The sequence below is a fragment of the Esox lucius genome, chromosome 8 (assembly GCF_011004845.1).
Source record: "Esox lucius isolate fEsoLuc1 chromosome 8, fEsoLuc1.pri, whole genome shotgun sequence".
NCBI classification, from domain to species: Eukaryota; Metazoa; Chordata; class Actinopteri; order Esociformes; family Esocidae; genus Esox; species Esox lucius.
This window is the reverse complement of record NC_047576.1, coordinates 33,795,324-33,814,346: the sequence shown is the minus strand read 5'-3', so window position 1 is coordinate 33,814,346 and position 19,023 is coordinate 33,795,324.

Sequence of the window (19,023 nt, the reverse complement as noted above, 5' to 3'; positions counted from 1 at the left end):
TAAATTAGTTACTTTAAAAACTTTGAATCTGAATCAGACTTTGACGAACAAGACAGTTGTTATGGTTATACAAATTACATCTGGCTCTTCTGCTATTGGGGAGGGTACATCACCTTTCTGGCATCCATTATTGTAGTCCTGTGGTTCACCACACTGGGCCAGGGCCCCCTCTGGGTTTGATGCATACTATCGGGGCAACTCCAGGTTGACTGAATATTTTACCTAAGCATGGACTTAGTATATACTGGTGTAGTCAGTATATATGGGCATCAGTAAATGAGTCAGTAGGTTTCAGATCTCTAAGAATCAGTCATGTTAAACATCGGGATGTCTCAAACTAAGGCATGTCTCTCAGTTCTATGCTAAACAGATCTTTTGTGCAAAACAGGAAACTCAGAGCCAGTCGGCAGCTGATGCGCATGAGAAATACAAAAAAGGGCTATAACTACGATTAGAATGACTATACTAACCCCTTCAAAACCCACCCAACAATACTGACCCCATAATTCAACTATCCAGGAGAATGGTTCTATGATGTCATCACTGTGGGCCTGGTCGAAATTTAGTTGTATTATTTAATTAATTAGGTCAGAGACAGTGGAGTTCTAGTATTGTATAAATGTACAACATTCTTGTTCTTTCAAAGCACAGGTTCAACAGAGGTTCAACGAACAGAGGCCAACAGATAGTCTAAGGCTGCCTGTTCTGTAGTAAAAGCAAGCGGGTAGCTTCTAGCTCCTCAGAAATCTGATTACTGGGCCTAGCAGTCACATTAGCAAGATGTTCTATCTCCAAAGCTAAATCATGCACCTGATCCAAGGACTGCATCACACTGTACATGGGCAGTAGCATGCACATCGTTCAGGTGCCCCAGGTCTGCTTTTGAGTCAGCCAGGATAGGTGGCTACAATAAAGCACAGTTAGAGATTGGAACAAACAACCACCTGATGGCCTGGGCATATCTCCTGCAGCTCCGGTTTTTGAGCACCTTCAGCAGTAGAAAGAGTAGAGTTGAACACAGTTCCAATGATTAATATGGATGGGTTAATTATAGAGAATAAAATTCTAACTTCGTATCTCACGAGCACATGGGTTATCGTTACTTTACACTGAACAAAATTATAAATGCAACACTTGTTTTTGCCCCCATTTATCATGAGCTGAACTCAAAGATCTGAGCTCCGTGCCATGAAGTAGGAGGGCCGCCGGCTTGAACGTTGAACCAGAACTGTCTTAACTGTTCATGCTGAAGCCTATAAGCTTCACCTCTCCTTGTACAGAGATGCTCTTCATGCTGCCAGAACCTCTTTCATCTCCGACACCATCAAAACCTCCAACACAAACTCCTGGACATCTCCACTATCAACAAACTCCTCCTACAACGCAGTGAGCCCTCCACACCATCCACTGTGCTCGCAAACTCTTTTCTTCAGTTCTTTAAGGACAGGATTACTCACATTAATGCTTCCTTGGCTAAGCCATCTCCCCCAGTTCCTTCTTCCACTGTCAACCACCTACCCTCTCCTGTTATACAAACCCTCCTGAGCACCTTCACCCTAGTCGACTCACCATTTATCACAAAACGTACTTTATCTTCAAAAACAACTACCTGCTCCCTGGATCCCCTTCCTGACACTCTCATTAAGGCATGCCTTCCTGCTCTCTGTCCTTACATCACTCAAATAGTAAATCTTTCTCTCTCCCATGGCATCGTCCCCTCCAGTTTTAAACATGCTGTTGTCACACCCATCCTAAAGAAACAAATGTCAATAACTTCCGGCCCATCTCCAACCTCCCCTTCCTTGTGAAAACCCTGGAAAGGACTGTTGCCATCCAACTTCAATGCCACCTCCTCAATATCTGTCTGTTTGAGCCTTTTCAATCTGGCTTCCGACCACTTCACAGTACTGAAACTGCCCTCCTCAAAGCTGTTAATGACCTTCTGGTCTCTGCTGATGCTGGTGCCCTCAACATCCTTATCCTGCTTGACTTGAGTGCTGCCTTTGACACAGTCAATCACCAGATCCTCCTCACCAGATTCAAAGCCTTGGGTGTTGAGGGAGCTGCACTTTCCTGGCTACGCTCACACCTCACCAACCATACTCACATCATTTCGGTCCATGATCTTAATTCTGACTCAGCTATGGTCACACAGGGTGTCCCCAAGGGTTCGGTTCTTGGGCCCCTGCTCTATATCATCTACATCCACCCCCTTGGTCAGATCCTCCGTCTCCTTAAACTGGACTTCCACTGCTCTGCCGATGACACTCAGATCTACCTCAGCACTAAATCCCTCACCAACCCTCCTCTGTCTCATATTGAAACTTGGCAACAATAAAAACCTGTCTGCAGCAGAACTTCCACAAGCTTAACGGTGACAAAACTGAAGTTCTACTACTTGGTACAAAATCCACACTAACCAAAGCCGGGACCTTCACCCTCACTATTGATGACTCTGTTGTATCTCCTTCCCCTCATGCACGCAACCTCTGTGTCATACTGGACTCCTCACTCAGCTTCCAGGAACACATAAAACAGTCAAATCCTAATTCTTTCACCTTCGCAATATTGCCAAATTACAGTCTTCCCTGTCCCGCACTGCTACTGAAAGCCTAATACATGCATTAATTTCTGCCTGTTTTGACTATTGTAATTCTCTCATTTCTGGCATTAACACTTCATCTCTCCATAAACTACAACAAGTTCAAAATTCAGCTGCACGACTTCTTACACACCAAATCCTGGCAGCACATCACCCACATCCTACAAGAACTCCACTGGCTCCCAATCTCTAAATGCATTGCCTTCCACCAGCTTGCTCCACCCTATCTCTCCGAACTTATTCCCCAATACTATTCCTCCAGGTCACTCTGCTCTGCCACTGCTGGCCTCTTTATCATCCCTCGATCCAAGCTGCGGAGGTTTGGAGACAGGGCTTTTTCACAGGCTGCTCCAAGACTTAGGGATGCCCTTCCACAATTCATCAGTGACTCTAAATCTGTTGCCATCTTCATCCACCACCTCAAGTCTCATCTGTTCAAACAAGCTTATCCCTAGCTCCAGCCCTGTGTTGTTTGACCCCTTTTTGTTTTTGCATAGAGTTGATCAGGTTGTTGATTGTGACCTGTGGAATGTTGGTCCACTCCTCTTCAATGGCTGTGCGAAGTTGCTGGATATTGGCAGGACCTGGAACACGCTGTCGTATACGCCGATCCAGAGCATCCCAAACATGCTCAATGGGTGACATGTCCGGTGAGTATGCTGGCCATGCAAGAACTGGGATGTTTTCTGCTTCCAGGAATTGTGTACAGATCCTTGCAACATGGGGCTGTGCCTTATCATAATGCAACATGAGGTGATTGTCGTGGATGAATGGCACAACAATGGGCCTCAGGATCTCGTCACGGTATCTCTGTGCCATCAAAATGCCATCACTTAAATGCACCTGTGTTCGTTGTCCATTACACACGCCTGCCCATACCATATCCACACTGCCACCACGGGCCACTCGATCCACAACGTTGACATCAGCACACCGCTCACCCACACGACACCATACACGCTGTCTGCCATCTGCCCTGTACAGTGAAACCTGGGATTCATCTGTGAAGAGAACACCTCTCCATAGTGTCAGATGCCATTGAAGGTGAGCATTTGCCCACTCAAGACGGTTACGATGATGAACTGCAGTCAGGTTGAGACCCAGATGAGGACAACAAGCATGCAAATTAGCTTCCCTGAGATGGTTTCTGACAAATTTTGCAGAAATTCTTTGGTTCTGCAAACCGATTGTTGCAGCAGCTGTCCGGGTGGCTGGTCTCAGACGATCTTGGAGGTGAAGATGCTGGATGTAGAGGTCCTGGGCTGGTGTGGTTACATGTGGTCTGCGGTTGTGAGGCCGGTTGGATGTACTGCCAAATTATCTGAAACGCCTTTTGACATGTCTTACGGTAGAGAAAATAACATTAAACTGTGCAATAATCATGCTGTCTAATCAGCATCTTGATATGCCACACCTGTGAGGTGGATGGATTATCTCGGCAAAGGAGAAGTGCTCACTAACACAGATTTAGACAGATTTGTGAACAATATTTGAGAGAAATATGCGTTTTGTGTACATAGAGAAAGTCTTAGATCTTTGAGTTTAGCTCATGATAAATGCAAAAATGAAGGTTTTGCATTTATCATTTTGTTCAGTGTATATGTATGTATGTTTTAGACTAGGCCTGAAATTGCTTTAGACTGTTCATGTATGCAACATATGGAAGAAGACCTAGGTCAGCATGCCCTGTTCCTAGAAGTGATTATGGCTGCAACCGAATGCGCCAGGCCTCAAATCTTATCTATGAGCCAACTACAGATGGCTCCAAGGAGAAGTTGCCTGTGTCTCCTCTGTATCCTTTCATTTGGACAGGACAGAGACTAGGGGTAGCTCAGATCAGGAGGTCTGTTAACTCTGACCTAGAACTATGGTTGCCATGACAATGTAGGGTTCCATCTTGTTTTCCGATTAGTGATGACTTGTTTTTGTATGTATCTTATAGCATAAGCGATAATATTTTTGGGGGCTGACAAGGAGGGGTATAAAGAGATGAAAGCAATAATGTATGAACAGAACAATTGTTGTGACACTGCTCTGTTGGTCTATGTACTTATACTATGTGAAAGTGATTGTTCCCGTGGATCCACGTAATTAAACTGAAACAATCAACTGTTATACGAATGACTGTCAAGTCTTTTTTCATAATAAATGGCTAACATTTTTCCATCTTCCACAATTTGGCAGCCCAGATGGGACTCATCTTCAATATCTTCAATATCTTCTTGACCACTGTGTTTGCTTTTCATATCTCTCTGGCTGACTGAACTACGTGCACAATAGAGGTAAGCGAAATATTCGCAATAGTTCATATCAGTCTGTTTTGAGAGTTGAATTGTTGGCACCAGAGTGGGAAGTGATGAATTCCAATTTATATATGCAGAATAAAAATTGATTATGGATGTTACTTGTTTTATTTTTATCTTGTCTTGTTGTTATGATGTTGTAAAACTTGTATTTACATAAAACTTAGAAAACCCTTTGATAAGAGGTTAAAAACAGAAAGACGATATCGAAACTAGGAAAAAGTTATCACTGACAGAGATAAAAAAACAATATATGCCAGTAGTTTAACCAATTTGAGGTTCTCAAAATCCTATTATATGTGAGAGAATATCTAATTAGATTCCCAAGAAGCTCAACATGTGAGGGAACCCGACTGGTTCTGACAGGTCTGCGTTTCCCGATACTCCAGAGAAATACTCATTGTTGGTCAAGGGTGTAGGATTTCAGAGGCGCATTACTCCCCTTGGTGGGTTGCTGTAGCGGTGGTCGACAGAGCCAAGGCTGGGCTGGTCCCAAATTAAGCCAAGGCTGGTCCCAAATTAAAATTAATTGGCTAATTAAAATGTTATATCCAAGAGACCCTATGTTGAGGATACCCAAGAACCACTAAAGCATTAAAGTGAGGGGCTGAAAGAAAATCTCTACGCTGTTAACAGATGTTTGAATGACTGGCATTGAATGGGTGTTTGAATGTGTGAGAGAAGCACGGATACACAGATAATTCTGTGTGCTCAGAAATAGTAATGATTGGGTTGTGTATCTTATTGCAATTATGAATTGCTTCTTTGTTTCTTTGATCTGTGTTCTGATGAAAGACAATAGCAACAGGCTTATGCCATAAATCCTCTAGTCAGACTATAAACAATTGAATATTACCCAATGACCCTTTGTTCAACTTATTTTCTTGTTATGACAAGGAAATAGCCTGACATTTTAACTAAAAAAATTGCTCCCTATTCTTCTTTGGCGCTTTCTAGTGTTTGTTTGAGGGAAGTCCGGCATAACCAGAGTTGGGGAGCAACGGATTACAAAAAAACAGTAACTGTAATCCATTATGTTACCAACTAAAATATTGTAATTGGATTACAGACACTTTTGAAGAAAAAAAAGATCACTTTTGTATTACTTCAATTGAAAACAATAGGTGCGCAAAAAGAATTAGGACACGCTGCATGCTTGTTTTTTATTACATTTTTAAAAACATTGTTATTCGAACCAAAACATGGATGAAAACATGGACGCGCATAAGCAATTTAGTAACTGATGTAGCACTAGAATTGGTAAAAACTGTGTGTATCTGTATTAGCCGACTCATTTAAAGGGGATTTAGTTATCTACTCGACGCATCTTTCTCAGAACAATTATAGGCGACCTTGTGTTATATATTAGTTCAAGTGTTATATATTACATAGTTCAAATTTCAAGGTTTACTTGTCAAATGCACTGAACAAAACAGCCAAGAAGAGTTGCACTTGTGCTAGAAATTTTCTTATTCTATAGTACATTAATATCATATTGTTTATTCTAAGTATAATCCAATCATTTAATAAGGCATTGTGTGTTTTGACTCTGCTCACTTGTACAAGATGTGCCTACAACAGATAGCTATAGTTTTGGTTAAACTTCTCAAGGGCTGTAAACATCTTGTTATCTTTCTAAGCCAAAGACATGTAGACTAACCATGCAAAGGAGGGGGACACTTTGGGCTCTACTGAATGTATATAGGCCTGAGCTCAACCTTCAAAAGAAAGCTTTTGACCTGACTCTGTTGAGTGTTGTTAACTGCTCCAGGTTTGCGAATCTTGAATAAAGCTTTACTTGTGAAAAGAATCTCTGTGCCTTTCCCATTTTTTAATTTCCAAGACACACTGAAAAATTCAGAGAGGAAATGTTTTTGAAGATTAGGCAACTATTTTTTAGATAGCTGTAACATGGGCTGCCTTCAAGATAAAACATTATATGGAATTACTCAGGATATTTAAGGAGAAAAGGTGTGTTGGGAAGCACTCTGCAGAAGGATGATGATATGCATTTGATGCAACTTCCTCAACTCCATCCATACAGGTAGGTCATGTGATTCTGCTTGCTTTGCATCTCAGAATATTGCATCCATTGGTTATCATTGGCTGCTGATGACATTGACTTGAAACTAAGAATTGCAGGTGTATAATCACAGTTTATTTCTATCATTTGCGATTTGAAAATCTATTGCTGGTGGCCCTAATAATCATGTTACGTTTACGCGGGTAAAACGTATTTGTGTGCGGGTGTTCAAGATTGCAAACGTGCATTCGTGTGCCTGGGCTTTCTGCAACGTTTTGACAATGTTGGTAGTTGTGGAGCAAAACATCAGACTACTGTATTAATGTACGTGTGAAAAGTTGCGGATATCTTGATTTTTATATACAATAATGTATATACCCTTTTTGAGAAATTGCCATTTATTTTTCAATAATGTTTTAAAGCAATTAGAAACATGAAAAACGATTTAGGCTTATGTTCAGATAAACAGAGACATTCTGGAAGGTCGAGGGTTATTGGATTAAATGGAACGACTGAATATCTGACAGACCTTTAGCGTGTAATGTAGAGATGTAGCCCAATCATATTGAAGTAGAAAACAATAGTTTAGAAACCCTTTACAAAGGGGCTATACAAAACCCATCAGTTTAAATGCAAATTCCATTTTTGGCCAGCTATGTAAACTCGAACACTGACTGATCCCACAAAGGGTGTTCAACTGGTTATAGGCTATTCTAATGCCTTAATATGAAAGTAATCTAAAAGTAATTCAAAGTATTTAGAATACGTTACTGGTTTTGAGTAATCTAAAAGTTTACGTTACTAATTACAAATGTGGACAGGTAACCTACCCAACCCAAAGCATAACCAGTTTTAGAACTGAAAATGACAAAACGAAAAAATGCTTTATCGACCAATGAGATTCCCACCAAACGAGCACAGGTGCAGCTATTGCCATACATACGCCATATATGTAGGTGATTCTCACCCAGAACACAGATCATTTTTTATAGTTTTTTCATATTAGGAAAAAATTCTGGTTTTTGGTAAAAAATAGCTGTTGGCTATTTCTGGCTATTTGGCCATTCTTATTATTACTATTTAATTCCATGTTTATATTATTCAATGTGTGGTATAATAGCTGATTAAACACATGAAAGATCACCCTATACTGTCTTTGTCACTAGCACTCTGGTCCCATTCTACTTAAAAATTGGGTCCCAACTGGGTTAAAAGCAGTGCAATGCCCAGACAACGAAATTCAGTCTTCTTATATATATATGAAATACAAAGGGTACATGTAGATCATTCAAGTAATACAAACAGCTATTTGTGCTGGAATTTATCAAAACTGTGAAACCATTTGAAAGATTGGTGGTGTCAGGGTGAAAAAGTCATTGATGCATTATTCAATTATACAGTATGTGGAATATATCGATGGCTGTCAAATACCAGATAACTATTCAAACTAAATTAACACAAACATAAATTCAAGTAATACAAGTCCCTGGGACACATGAACTCAGGGATGCCCATAATGGCATGTGTCCTTGGGACACATGAACTCAGGGATGCCCAGAATGGCATGTGTCCCTGGGACACATGAACTCAGGGATGCCCAGAATGGCATGTGTCCCTGGGACACATGAACTCAGGAATGCCCAGAATGGCATGTGTCCTTGGGACACATGCCATATATAGGTTTTCGAAAGGCACATACCTGTCAAGGTCCCACACTTAGCACTGCATGTCAGAGCAAAAACCATGCCATTTCATCCAAGGGACTCTCTATAGGCCCCAAAGAACTATGTTGAACTAGGTTACAAAAATACAAAAAAGGCTACAACAATATTGCTAAAGCACTGAAAGTTCTGTTTTATTATTGTGAAGTAAAATAAGTTAGGAACCAGCATGACTCTCCCTAGTGCTGGCTAAATAACTGGACAAAAAGGGTCTTGGTCGGTGAGGTAACACAAAAAAGAGTTTCTCTACAGAGATTGGAGAACATGACAGAAGAACAACCTGCAACACTCCATCAATCAGACATTTATTGTACAATGGCTACACAGAAACCACTCCTGAGTAAAAGGCATATGACATTCCACCTGAAGGACTCAGAGAGAATAAGGAAAAATATTATAAAAAATATAGCTATTACGCCTGAATGCCACTACATCTGGCAAAAACAAGGTACCACTGATCACATGGCTAATACCATCCCTATTGTGAACCGTAGGGTGGAAGCATCATACTATGGGGCTGCTCCTTAACAGCAGGCACTGGGAGGCTGATCAGCATTCAGGGAAAGATGAACAGAGTGAAATACAGAGGTCCTTGAAGAAAATCTGATCCAGAGGGCACAGGACCTCAGACTGGAGCAAAGATAATTCTTTCAGCACGTTAAGGAGCTGAATCACACATCCAAGAAAACACTGGAGTGGCTTCAGAAAAAGACTGTGAACATTCTTGAGTGATCCAGCCAAAGCCCCGTCTTAAACAGCACTGAATATTTTTGGGGAGATCTGAAGATCACATTTTACCTATGCTCCCCATCCAATCTGACAGAGATGGAGAGAGAGATTGGTAGAAACTTATTGAGTCCATGTGTGCAAAGCAGGTAGAGGCATACCCAAGAAGAAGTGAAGTTGTGATCGCTGTCTAAGTCGCTTCTGATAAGTATTGAAAAAAAGGTTCTGAATGCCTGGGTAAAAGATATTTCCGTTGTTTAAATTTTTTTTTATAAAAACACGTGTTTGCTTTGGGAATGTGTCAATCTATAGTAAAAGTGTTTCTTAATCCAGTATAAATTAAGTCTATAACACAACAAAATATGGAGTAAGTGAATGGGTCTGAATTCTTTCTGAAGGCACTGTAAGACTGTGTTTTATAGTCAGTCAAGTATAAGAAAAAAATCTAATTGTTTACAGAAATTGTGTTAATTCCCAATTCTGGACTATTAAAACTGTCCAACCCTGGACTAAAATTACATTTCAATCCTTAGCTATAATAACAGTCGCTGGGCTATAATTACAGTCCAAGCCTAAACCTACGAGAGAGAAAGTAAAGAATATTATTAACCTGATCGCCATATTGGTTTGGCTGAATGATAGGGAAATAGTGGTTTGGACACTCCCTGTTTGGAAGGGGAGAGTTATTAGCTGATTTTCCAGTGGCTCAATCCAAGCCTGAAGAAATAGGGCTGGTCCTTCCATTGAGTGCCTCGGATGGCCATGATTTAGGCAGGATGTGCCCCGATTTCCTCTCACTTCACAGAATATATTGCTAAATTCAATGGGGATGACATCACTCAACTATTCACTACAAAGTAAAGTAGTCAAGGCGAGTCAAAACAAATCACTTCATGGGAGTAACATTTTTGGGATCCTTTTCATAAATTACTCTAAATCGTCTGATAAATGACTAAAATGTAAATGTAATAGAAAATGTGACATGAAGAAAATCTGTTCTTGTTATCATCAATTCATTTCCCAGGACATGCATCCAAATGCCTTACTCAAAATAGTTGACACATGTTACATCGCCATTTCAACAGGAACATTATCCTGTTGAAATGACGATGTAACATTACATATTATAATACAATGTAATAATACTATGTCATTGTAATTTTAGTTCATACATTATTATGCGTAGTAATGTATGGCCTAAAATACATTTTTATCTTTTTACTGTATGAGTACTGTTTAAATGTGTTATTAGGGTTTCAGCAGTTCACCCTATTGTGTTTGTTCTGGTTCATTATTAGGTATGCTTACCAAAGGCAAAGTACAATTATATTATTCCTCCAGCTCTACAGCCTAAATAGTAAAAGCTATTTATACAAAATCAACTACAAAGCGTCCTCGAACTCGGGTTGCTTGAGCAGATCTTTTTGATAGCTGTTATACTTTTTAAACTACATCAATATTTAAATGAGCCATCAATGTATTTCAATGGTAAAAAAGTCAAAAATTCTAGACGCATCTCCTCCTCCAAACCAATGCCAAGATGTTCAGTCTGGCCCAACTCGAGTTGCTTGTATTCAGATTTGTTATACTATGTTTACTTTTGTAATAATGAACATTCAAATATTGCATAAATTAACATGTGTTTCAAGGAGAGCCAAATTAATACAGGTTTCAATTCAAAATGTTCATGCTTTAGGGCCAATCAACTTTTGATAACAAATTTAAAGGTTTGAGTCTATCCTAAATAAGAATTATATTACATGTTTATAAACAATTTATTGTATAATTGCTAATTTACATCGTTAGGATATATCTGAGAATTACTCTTGAACCGTTCGTGCTACAGACACGAAACCAACTTTGTTTAGCCTATGCCCAGTTATGCCCTATGATGGAAGGTTTATTGATTTTACAGATGCTAATTAGCGTAATTAGCATAATAAGTGTTGACTAGCTATTAGGCTGTATCTTTACCTATGCTGATTAGAGTATTCAGCATTAATTTGTTTTTAGGCTGTATCTTTTGAACTGTTCGAGCTACAGAAAAAAACGCTAACACTTAGCATAATTAGTGTTGATTAACTATTAGGCTGTAACTTTTGAACCGTTGGTGCTACAGACATGAAACCAACTTTGTTTCACACATTTAGGCTATACCCACAGAAATTTATGAAATTATAATTGTTTTTACAAATGCTATTGAACGTCATTACCGTTAATTAACTGTTAGGATGTATCTTTTAAGCCGTTTGAGCTACAGCCACAAAACCAACTTTGTGACATCAGTTTAGGCTATCCTTACTTCCAAATTGGAAAAGTTTATCGATTTTTCATTTGCTAATTCGCTTAATTATCATAATTATCTATGAGGCTGTTTCTGTTGAACTGTTCGAGCTAAAGACACAAAACCAACTTTTTTACACCAGTTTAGGCTATCCCTACTTCAAATTAGGAAAACGTTTATCGATTTAACATATGCTAATTTACGTAATTAGTATGAATTAGCAATTTAACTGTATTCTTTTAACCGTTCGAGATACAGACACAAAACCAACTTTGTTTTACATGTTTCAGCTATCCCTACTGCAAATTAAGAAATGGTAACTAATTTTACAAATGCTAATTAGCGTAATTACCGTTAATCAACTGTTAGGTTGTATCTTTTAAACCGTTTGAGCTACAGCCACAAAACCAACTGTGTGACACCAGTTTAGGCTATCCTTACTTGAAAATGTGAAAACGTTTATCAATTTAACATATGCTAATTTACGTAATTAGCATGAATTAGCAATTAAACTGTATTTTTTTAACCGTTCAAGCTACAGACACGAAACCAACTATGTTTTGCATGTTTAAGCTATCCCTACTGCAAATTAGGAAAACATATATTGATTTAACATATACTAATTAACGTAATTAGCATGAATTTGCAATTAGGCTGTATTTTTCTAACTGTTCGAGCTACAGACTATGTTTTGCATGTTTAAGCTATCCCTACTGCAAATTAAGAAACGGATATTGATTTTACATATGCTAATTTGCATAATTACGTTAATTAACGGTTGTATCTTTTAAACCGTTCCATCTACAGCCACGAAGCCAACTTTGTTAAACCAGATTAGGGTCCCTACTTCAAATTTGGAAACGTTTATCGATTTTACATATGCCAATTTGTGTAATTTGCATTAATTAGCAATTAGGCTGTATCTTTTCAAACGTTCAAGCTACAGACATGAAACTGATTCTCATTCAAGAGTTTTGACTGTTTCCATTTAATGTAGTGACACGTTTACGCTATTGAGGTTCCCCACATTTGCAAGCTCACCACTTTCACCGTGTTTAAAAAAAATATATTGATAAGTCCATCTACTCTAAAGGAACATATTTGCATAAAGCAGTATTCTGATTTCAACTGGTTAAAATTATATTTTGAAACTATTTAGGGAAGTAGTACTGTTAAAGAGGATACTGTATATTTATTGAGCAACCTTCTAAGATGTGTTATTTTCCTGAGGATCACTCCACTTATCTTATCAATAAAACATATGCTAACCAGCAGACAATTGTTTGTGTCTTTATTTACATGATTATTCACTATTTCACTAAACATTTTGAAAAATCACATTTTTTTTTATTTATATAAAAAAATGCATATTTAGTACTGGACAAATACGATCAGTGAAAAACACCTGTATGAAGGTAATGCTGCGCTTGTTTGGCTAATTACTGTTTACGTGTGCAGCAATTTTTGTTTTAATTCCACTGAATTCTGGGGTCAAATGTCTCTGCGATCAAAGATGGTTGAACAAGATGATTCACCAATCTGACCGGAAGTAAAAATCTTGATTCACTCATCTTGTTACCTTTATCTGACTTTGTTTAATAAACAATCTTTAGCAGACAAGTTGCAAATCATGAAATACCACATTTGCTGCTGATCAGACTTCATGTAATCTGTTTTTTTCTTTACTGGAAGGCAAGTAAGGTAGATAAAACACTCTAGTTTATCATTTGCAACATCAATAAAACCTAAATATAATGCAATTGAACAAAATAGTAAGGTAGACAATTGGGAAAGGGGTTGTATTTTTTAACTAAGTCGGAAATTTCAGAAATGGTCATTAATGACATGCTAGTTAACATTTTATGTCGCTAATAATTACATAACATTGACGACTTGATAAAGTTATTATTTGGTATCCAATAAGATATTTTTCAAAACTGCTGCTGACCAGAGGACTTTTTTGCTGGCCTAGTTATATCAGAGAGCCAGCTACCTAACTGAGAAAACTAGTTAAGACGTATTGTAGGAACACCTAAGATTTAAATGCAAATAAAAACAGAATGCAATGATGTGCAAATCATTTATCCCTGTATTTAATTGAAAATAGTAAAAGACAACGTATCAAATGTTGAAACTGAGAAATTTTATTGTTTGGAAAAATACTTGCCCATTTTAATTTGATGCCAGCAACACATTTCAATAAAGGTAAGGTTTTTATTATTAATTTTTCCCCCTCGAAGATTTCAGTTTGTTTTTCAATTGAATTGTTCACATTTTAGGTCACATTAAGAGTGGAAAAAGTTCTGACATTATTTATCTTTGTCTCATTCTTTTACATCACAAAAACCTGGCATTTTAACAGGGGTCTGTAGACTTTTTATATCCACTGTATGTAACATATTTGAGAGAAAGTTGATATTATATGTTGTGTACCACAATGTTAGACTTTGGGACAGGCATTCAGTTTAATACCTGGCCCCTAGCAGTATTATTAGAAAGTAAGGCATTGATTTTCAACTATATATTTCTGTGTACCCAGAGGATTTTAGCTCCACTGACAAATTATTCTCATCGCTGCTTTTTGCGAATGATGTGGTCCTGATGGCATCAATGGTCTGTGACCTTCAGCACTCACTGGATCGGTTTGCAGCCGAGAGCGAAGCGGTTGGGATGAGGATTAGCACCTCTAAATCTGAGCCCCTGGTTCTCAGCAGGAAACCGATGGAGTGCCTTCTCCGGGTAGGGAATGAGGCGTTACCCCAAGTAAAGGAGTTCAAGTATCTCGGGGTCTTGTTCGCGAGTGAGGGGACAATGGAGCGGGAGATTGGCCGGAGAATCGTAGCAGCAGGGGCGGTGTTGCATTTGCTTTACCGCACCGTTTTGACGAAAAGAGAGCTGTGCCGGAAGGTAAAGCTCTCGATTTACCGGTCAATCCACGTTCCTACTCTCAGCTATGGTCATGAGCTTTGGGTCATGACCGAAAGTACAAGATCCCGGATACAGGCGGCCGAAATGATCTTTCTCCGCAGGGTGGCTGGGCTATCCCTTAGAGATAGGGTGAGAAGCTCTGTCACCCGGGAGGAGCTCAGACTAGAGCCGCTGCTCCTCCAAATCGAGAGGGGTCAGCTGAGGTGGCTTGGACATCTGTTTCGGATGCCTCCTGAACGCCTTCCTTGGAGGGACTCCTGGCTGGCCTGGGAAAGCCTCGGTGTCCCCCTGGATGAGCTGGAGGAAGTGTCTAGGGAAAGGGAAGTCTGGGCATCTCTGCTTAGACTGCTGCCCCCGCGACCTGGCCCTGGATAAGCGGAGGATGATGATGAGTTGTTTCTTTACATACAGGAGGAGAAGAAATTGATTTGTTGGTGGATTTACTGGCAAAGCCTTATTCGAGGAACCAACCCCCCACATTGCAGCCCTGTCCCAGTCAGGGAAAAGATTTGTGTTCCACTTTCAATCGATCTACTACGTACAAGTACACCTGGCTTAAAGCGTCGAAGGAACATTGTTGTTGAGTATATTCTTATTCCTTTGGTACCTGTAATTTCATTGATTAGGGCTTTACGATGTCTATTTGTGTTGCTGCATCCTGTCATACTGCATAATGGTACTGTACATCCTTGATGGAGAGTTTGTGAAATTATGAATACAATCTGAAATCATGGCGTACTGTGCTACATCCAGTAAAACAATATATTGTTGTCTCTCTTTAACCCCCAGTGGCACACACTCTACTGTACATGGAATTCATATTGCCTCATTAGTTTGCAGCTAGTGACTCTTTTTTAGGAGTCTGGCTAGTTACTCCATCTAAAATTATTCTGTTGACATGAACATTATATCAGACAGTTTAACTATTAATAATTAGCATTTTAGATATGGTGTTATGAATTCCAGCCTCAGTAGCTAATTAATCCACTGTTTTCATTTGTACAAATGACAAATATTTAGTGGAATGCAATGTTGCAATGATTATTTCATTAAAAAAATAAAAAAATGGCAAACATTAGTGGTAAAGGCTATTGACATTAGCTAGCTAGTAATGTTAGCTAATGGAAATATATTTACAAAAAAATCATTCTGGTGACATGAACAATATAACATACGGTTTAGCTAATAATAATTTGACCATTTAGAGATGGTGTCATGCTTTCAAGCCTTAGTAACTAATTTATGCTCATGTAGCTAAGATAATTCTCTGTTTTCATTTGTACAATGATACATACGGTTTAGCTAATATAAGAACATGTTTAGTGGAATGCAATGTTGCCATGATTATTTCATGCTAGAAGAGTCTCAGTCTGTGTTATGTGTTTAAGCCTCAGTAGATAATCCATTCTCAGTAGTTAAGTAATTTCTGCTCCACTTCTAACTGAGGGCTAAACTTATCAATTATACCTTTAAATTGTAGACATGGCAGTTAGCCTTCATGACCATAGGTGAGGGTAGGAAGGAAAATTGACCGGTTTATCAAGAGCTTTGCCTTCCGGCTCAGCTCTCTTTTTGTCACAACGGTGCGGTAAAGCGAATGCAATACCGCCCTCGCTGCTCCGATTCTCGGGCCAATCTCCCGCTCCATTGTCCCCTCACTTGTGAACAAGACCCCGAGATACTTGAACTCCTTTACTTGGGCTAACGCCTCATTCCCTACCCGGAGGAGGCACTCCATCGGATTCCTGCTGAGAACCAGGGGCTCAGATTTAGAGGTGCTAATCCTCATCCCAACCGCTTCGCACTCGGCTGCAAACCGGTCCAGTGAGTGCTGAAGGTCACAGACCGTCAGGACCACATCATCCGCTAAAAGCAGCAATGAGATCCCCAGCCCACCGAACTGCAACCCCTCCCCACCCCGACTATGCCTCAATGTCCTGTCCATAAAAGTTACAAACAGGATTGGTGACAAAGCGCAGCCCTGGCGGAGGCCAACCCCCATTTGGAACGAGTCCGACTTACTTCCGAGAACCCGAACACAGCTCTCACTTTGCACATACAGGGATTGGATAGCCCTCAGAAGGGACCTCCTCACCCCATACTCCCACAACACCTCCCACAGTATCTCCCGGGGGACCCGGTCATACGCCTTCTCCAGATCCACAAAACACATGTAGACAGGATGGGCATATTCCCAGCCCCCCTCCAGGATCCTTGCAAGAGTAAACAACTGGTCGGTTGTTCTGCGACCAGGACGGAATCTGCATTGTTCCTCTTCAATCTGAGGTTTGACTATCTGCCGAACCCTCCTTTCCAGTACCTTTGAGTAGACTTTCCCAGGGAGGCTGAGAAGTGTGATACCCCTGTAATTGACACACACACTCTGGTCCCCCTTTTTGAACAGGGGAACCACCACCCCAGTCTGCCACTCCTTAGGCACTTTCTCCGATTCCCACGCAATGTTGAAGAGGTGTGTCATCCAAGACATCCCCTCCACACCCAAAGCATTCAACATTTCTGGACGGATCTCGTCAATCCCCAGAACTTTGCCACTGTGGAGTTGTTTGACTACCTCAGTGACTTCTGCCATGGAGATTGACGATGCTTCCCCATCAGCCTCCAGCTCTGCCTCCAATATAGAGGGCGTGTTAGTGGGATTTAGGAGTTCCTCAAAGTGTTCCTTCCATCGCCCAATTTCCTCCTCAGTTGAGGTCAACAGTGTCCCATCCTTACGATACACAGCTTGGATAGTTCCCCGTTTTCCCCTCCTGAGGTGGCGGAAGGTTTTTCAGAAACACCTTGGTGCCGACCGAAAGTCCTTCTCCATGACTTCCCCAAACTCCTCCCACACCTGCTGTTTTGCCTCTTTCACAGCAGAGGTCGCAGCCCTTCGGGTCTGTCAGTACACTGCAACCGTTTCCGGAGTCCTCCGGGATAACATATCCTGGAAGGCCTCCTTCTTCAGTCGGATGGCTTCCCTGACCACCGGTGTCCACCAGGGTGTTCGAGGGTTACCGCCCCTTGATGCACCTAAGACCTATAGACCACAGCTCCCCGCCGCAGCTTCGACAATGGAGGCTTTGAACATCGACCACTCAGGTTCAATGCCCCCAACCTCCACAGGGATGCCAGAAAAGCTCAGCCGGAGGTGTGAGTTGAAGATCTTCCGGACGGGGGCCTCCTCCGGATGTTCCCAGTTCACCCGCACTACCCGTTTGGGTTTTCCCTTTCCTTTGCATCGAAAGGAGCCAGTTGAGGTGGTTCAGGCATCTGGTAAGGATGCCCCCAGGATGTCTGCCTAGGGAGGTGTTCCAGGCACGTCCAGCTGGGAGGAGACCTCGGGGTAGGCCCAGGACTAGGTGGAGAGATTATATTTCGACACTGGCCTGGGAACCCCTCAGGATCCTCCAGTCAGAGCTTGCAAATGTGGCTCGGGAAAGGGTAGTTTGGGGTCCCCTGCTGGAGCTGCTGCCCCTGCGACCCGATACCAGATAAGTGGATGAAGATGAGAGATGAGAGACGTGGCAGTTAAATTAAAATGAAATCTTAGCGGTGATTTAACAATAACACATGGGTACATAGGCTATATGCCCATGCCCTACCAAAGTCAACATATTTTTACAGTAAGAATAGGGAGGGTATTTTCCAAATAAATGAAAATCTGGAAAGGTATTGGTTTTATTGTTGCCACCTGTAATAGTATTTTGATCATCAAAATTAAACAATTCTAAAATAAATAGTTTGCTCAATCATTGATTTTAATACACATAATTAAGTAAACATACCTTTGAAAATTATAATGATTATCTCTTCGGACCCCATTATTATCGTACAACAAGCAAAAGGTCAATTCATTAATATGCTCTGTGCTGAGGAAGATTGATAAACATCCATTCAGTTATATTTACCATACAATTAGGCTACATTTATTACATTCTGAACATTTTAAGCAACTACCTAGTTACATTGTTTTGTGCTTAAGGTGTTATACTGCTCTGATAGTGTCAGACATTTGAAGTATCCATATTTATCTGATGCAGAATATTGTATTATAATACCATTTGAGGTAAATGTCCTGAAAACTATTGCAATGTAACATAATAGGCATAACACAATATCTGTTGTTCTTTGTCACTTAGTGAGATTACATTTGGTAGACATGATCAGGATTGTGATTTTACTTTGTGTGAATGATGTTTCAAGGTGGCCACATGGGGGCACTATAGGAAAGGAAAAAATATAGATGTTGTATTGCTTTTAACTATGGATATAAATTGAAAAATATTTCCAATCTGTCTAGTAGTAGCTTCAATGCTGAAACCTCGTAAATGCTGCTTGCAGCTTTAATTGATATTGAAGTACTATAGTAACCTTCACTGACAGTCATACTGTTAAGTGCTAGAGCTTCCCTAGGGGGAGAGGGTCACTAATACCCC